The sequence below is a fragment of the Nyctereutes procyonoides genome, unplaced genomic scaffold, assembly GCF_905146905.1.
Source record: "Nyctereutes procyonoides isolate TBG_1078 unplaced genomic scaffold, NYPRO_anot_genome, whole genome shotgun sequence".
Lineage (NCBI taxonomy): Eukaryota > Metazoa > Chordata > Mammalia > Carnivora > Canidae > Nyctereutes > Nyctereutes procyonoides.
In genome coordinates this window covers 22,853,569-22,858,923 of record NW_026575040.1, presented here as the reverse complement: position 1 = coordinate 22,858,923, position 5,355 = coordinate 22,853,569, and the positions used below count along the sequence as shown (strand labels likewise).

General features: G+C 43.6%; 1 pseudogene; it reads right to left on the bottom strand.

Moving 5' to 3' along the window:
* Positions 1-694: 694 nt before the first annotated feature.
* On the bottom strand, positions 695-1,825 carry LOC129506438 (methylsterol monooxygenase 1-like; annotated as a pseudogene).
* Between the last annotated feature and the right edge of the window lie 3,530 nt (positions 1,826-5,355).

Sequence of the window (5,355 nt, the reverse complement as noted above, 5' to 3'; positions counted from 1 at the left end):
ATACAAAAATGAAAAGGTAAATAGCAGAAATAAAGCTCAATTTTTTTTAAAAAATTCAAGTAACCCGAAAACCTTTAGACTAAAATATCCCATTTACAACAATTCGGAAACACCTTAATTTATAGATACCAGTAGCACATTGCCATCCGAAAGGGCTTCTCAAAGAAGGAGAATCACCCCAACCCAGTCAGCTCAGGACCAGAGTGGAAGTTCTTGGGGTGGGCTATTCCGGATTTGGCCGCCTCACTCTCACTGTCGATCGATATGGTTCGACCCATGATACTTGGATGTTTAGGCAAATTCTAGAAAACACCCTGCTAAGAGATATTGAAATGGCCACTATATATTTACAAGATTTTAAAGACCATCTTAGCTTCAGGCCTCTGGTGTTACGGGGGAAAGACAGACTGATACTTCTTCCATTACTTAGAACCATTCTGTAAGGTTAGCAACACGGCCTTTACAACCTCCTCACGAAAATCATACTTCGTTATAGATTTACTTATTTCTACACATACAGAACTTTTATGTAAAGTAGAAAAGTTCCCTCTAGGAAGATAATTAAAGGTTGTTAATGTTCTTTGTATCACTTAGCAGCCAAGACACAGGTCTATTTCTGCTCCGCAGAAGCAATGTTAGCTATTCGCTTCAATTCAGGGAGGTGTGTGCTTTCAGGATGGTGGAGATGAGATATTTATTGCATCTTTTTCTCAGTCTTATTCATCTTTTCATTATAGGCAGTAAAGTGAGAGTCTGTTCTGAAAATTCTATCCCACCATGTAAATGTGGAAGCATACTTTCCAATGAAGTTCATGTGGTGGAAACCATGATGCCAAGAACCAGCATAGAAAGGGATCAGATTTTTTAAAATTTTTTTTTATTTATTTATGATAGTCACACAGAGAGAGAGAGAGAGAGAGAGAGAGAGAGAGAGAGAGGCAGAGACACAGGCAGAGGGAGAAGCAGGCTCCATGCACCGGGAGCCCGACGTGGGAATCAATCCCGGGTCTCCAGGATCGCGCCCTGGGCCAAAGGCAGGCGCCAAACCGCTGCGCCACCCAGGGATCCCCGAAAGGGATCAGATTTAAAGGGTTCAGGGGAATGTCATAGCCACTATGGACATCAGTAGTTCCTATCAAACGAATGGTCACCAATGCCCAAATGAGAATGACATGATCACATAAAAGCAGGATTCCAATGAAAAATCCAGTTCCAAGAATCAGAGTTTACAAAGGATGTGCATATTCAGCTTCCATTCCAAATGGAGCTGAAACTCATGATGAACTTTATGAATGTATTTATATATTCTTTTGTGATGCAAGAGCCTATGCAGGAAATAGTGCCAGGTATCCTCAATCACCGCACAGCCAAAGCATCTTGCCAAAAGCATATACCATCTTGGCATTCTTTCCCAATCATAAGGTATATTAAAATACTCTGTAAAATAATAAGTTCCGCAGATCAAAGGAAGCTGGATACAAAAGTGATTAAAGAGAAGTACTTTAAAACATTTCCATTGGTATTCCCATGTTTCTGGTTTATCCTTTTGAATTTTGTACTTTTTCATGAAAGGTATAAATTGAAACAAAAATCCAGGTAAACAGAACAAGAAATAAAGAACTTCGTGAACTATCAAGGATCCCTATGTTGCAATCTGGAACTTTGTATAATTATTCAACATATAGTTCCAAGCATTTTTAAATGGTTCTTGTAGAGAGTTCTCAGGTAAAAGTGAATCTACATACTCCACAGCCAAAGATGCTGAACTAAAGATGCTGATACTTTCATTTGTTGCCATTTTTCAAATCTCTGCAGAAAGCCTTAGAATTCTGGCTGAGCGGCGGGAACCCCATCTTAAGATTTAAATAAAGTCTTACCTGGGTCAATTAACTTAGTGGAATACAAATGGAACCACATCATCCTGAAAGGTTAATTATCAGGTTCCCATTTAATGCAGTGATTCCCAGCCCTGACTGCACAACTCAGGTTAATTGCACATTAGAATCTCATGGAGAACTTGGAGAACTTTTAGAACCTGCTCAAGCCACACCTCATCTAAGCCAATCTAACTGAATCTCCAGAGCCTGCAGGGGCAGCCCTAGGTTTTTAAAGTATTTCAGGTGATTCTAATGTGTAACAAGATTGAGAACTGGCCTAATGACCACCTGAGGAACATGTTTTAAAATTAGCCTGACATTTCCTTTTGATGCAGCTCATATGATACTTATCAGTGGCACATCATCTACTGAAGAGTTTGGCTCCACTTCCAGGAGGAGGAGGTGATGTGGAAGACATAAGTGGAAGCTGACATGCATGCCCAGCATGAGGCGGGACTGGACCAGGCTATCTAGGCTACATGGAGAAGTCAAGGTCAGTGTCGCTACAATCCTTAGGTCAGGAGAGCAGTGGTCTTCATGGTTTTAACATGAAATTAGGGTTTCAGGGTGCAGATCACAGATTTATTTACTTTCTTCTTTTTTTTCCATTTTCAACTCCTCCTGAGGACCAAATGCTGGAAGATTTCCTCTTTACCTGGTGTTTGAACCATGAGTTAGTCAGTGACCCTTGAAAACACAAACACTTAAGAACAAGCCTTTAAAATCACTATTTTTTAGCAGATGATAAGTATACCTGATGACCCCATTACAGCCCCCTACCTGTCTTTGGTAGGGGGATTTGGGCTGGCAGACCACTTTTTATTAGTCTTAGAGGCAGAATGGCTTCATGATTCATCGGGTCTGCATCCTATTCTTTATTTTCTATTTATTTGAGAGAAACAGGACATGAGTTGGGGGAGATGCAGAGGGGAAGACTCTCAAGCAGATCTGCTGCTGAGTGGGGAGCCTGACTCCGGGCTCGATCTCACAGCCCTGAGATCATGACCTGAGCCTAAACCAAGAGTTGGATGCTCAACTGACCAAGCCACCCAGGTGCCCCAGGTCTGCATCTGATTTTTAAGAACACATTTTATGGACAAGCATTAGGTCAGCAGCAACGTCCCACTTGGCATTCTTCATAAATCAAATGCAGAAAACACTTGGGGGCAAGATATGCCAGGATTTCTAGGGCTGTATCAAGAAATCAAGGTCATTATCATTATAACCCAAGTCAAGAGCAATGGCCTCGGGTCTCAACTCTTAGGATGTAGTTTTGGCAGTGATAGGGTGCCCTTACCTGAGGCATAGGAGAGAAACTTGGTTGTAAGTAAAATAGAGACTTTCATCTTCCTGGAGTATAAACTCCCTCTAGGCTTTGCTAGATTTCTCTGCGGCTGGCCTTGAGATCAGAAATGGAGATATAATCGCAATGTTCTAAGTGCTTTGTGTGGGTTATCATTGCAGAGGACTTCACGTAGTTACAAATAAGCATCCAACGTCAAGGTAGAAGGCTCAGGCTGGGATAGCACTAGGTTCAATATCCACAGGGCAAAAGGGACTATGGAAAATATGTGAGGGAGGGCTGTTGGGAGGCCATAGAAGATAGAGGTGATGGTGCCAGAGGGCCCTCCTTCTCGACTTCTCTTTTCTTTTTATTCAACCCACCTATCCCACGCATCTCTGCTGCTTGCCCTCTCATCCTGTCCTGGGAAAAATCCCAGGACCGGGTGGGTTGTAGAGTGGGTGGACACAGCTGTGTCAATGTGCAGTGGGAGGCAAATGGCTTCCTACCTGGTGCCGAGGTCCACGGGGTCAGTGGACTTGCAGTCAGGGCCCTCTTGGGTGATGTGACCAGCTGTGTTCTCTGCACCTGCTTTACCCAGCCTGGGGCCTCAGTGGGATGTTGAGCTCAGGAAGGATGGTAAAATGTAGGTCTGTGATGTTAGTGTTGCAGGGGGAGCCACTTCCCAGACCAGACTTAGGATCACCTTATTAAATTGGTGATCAGACTTAGAAAGTTGTAGCTAAGTGGATGCCTGACTAGATGGGGACAGAAGTGCCTTGTTCTAGGTTTTTATAAACTGTGGTCACCAGCATCTTCAGTTCCTTTGGGGTTTTTTGTTTGTTTGATTTTATTTTTTTAAAAAGACTCTATTTGACAGAGAGAGCACAAGCAGGGCAGAGGCAGGGGCAGGAGGAGAAGCAGGCTCCCCGCTGAGCAGGAGCCCAACTTGGGGCTCAATCCCAGGACCCTGAGATCATGGCCTGAGCCAAAGGCAGACACTTAACCAACTGAGCTACCCAGTCGCCTCCTTTTCAATCCCTTTGATTTTTCAGTGAGATTCAAAGAGGCGTGGCTGAACATAAAGAGAAACCCCTTGAGCAGCTGAAAGGCAAACAAATCCAGACGAAGGCCTTAGGGCACCGCAGCTGAGTGTGGTGGGTTAATAGGAGCGCCCATGGCTCTGTAGGGGCAGAGGGAGGATGACAGCGGCTGACCTTCAACCTTGTCTAGGAGAGGTGCCCTACCCTCCGGCTGCAAGGATGGTAAGTCAGGATGGGTGGGTTCTGTGACACCACGGGAAGGGGCAAGGGGCACAGGTCATCCGTTCTATGTTAAAGGCACAAGGTGTGTTTTCCCCAGATTCTCCTTGGTCAGTTCTCTCCCTTTCCCCTTTGAAACCCTGAGGTTTAAAAGCTGAAGAACGGGGCGGGGGGGAGGGGGGCAGCCCGGGTGGCTCAGTAGTTTAGTGCCACCTTCAGCCCAGGGCATGATCCTGGAGACCCGGGATCGAGTCCCATGTCGGGCTCCCTGCATGGAGCCTGCTTCTCCCTCTGCCTGTATCTCTGCCTCTCATGAATAAAGAAAATCTTAAAAAAAAAAAACAAAACCCTGAAGACGGAACCCTCATACATTGCTGATGAGAATGTCTGAGAGTACAACTGCTATGGAAAACAGGCAGTTCCTCAAAATGTTAAGCATAGAGCTACCATATGACCTGTAATTTCACTCCTAGAAATACACTCGAGGATTGAAAATATGTCCATACAAAAACTTTGTAAAGGAACGTTAAAAAATATTCATAGCAGCATTATTCATAATATCCAAAAAATGTAAACAGATGAATGGATAAACAAAGTTTGGTATAACCATGCAATGGAGTATTACTCAGCCATGAAAAGGAACAAAGTACTGATACATGCTAGGACATAGGTAAATCCTGAAAATATGCTAAATAAAATCAGACACAGAAAACCATTTGTTGTGTGATTTAGTTTATATGAAATGTCCAGATAGGCCTATCTATAAAGGCAGAGTAGATGTTCTGGTTGCTAGGGGTTGAGTAGGGGGAATTGGAAGTGACCTTTTTTTTTTTCTTTTTCTTTCTTTCTTTCTTTTCTTTTTTTTTTTTTTTTACGAGGAACTCCACCTCCAGTGATAGTGGACCCAAAATACTGTACCTTGGGTTGTAGAGGG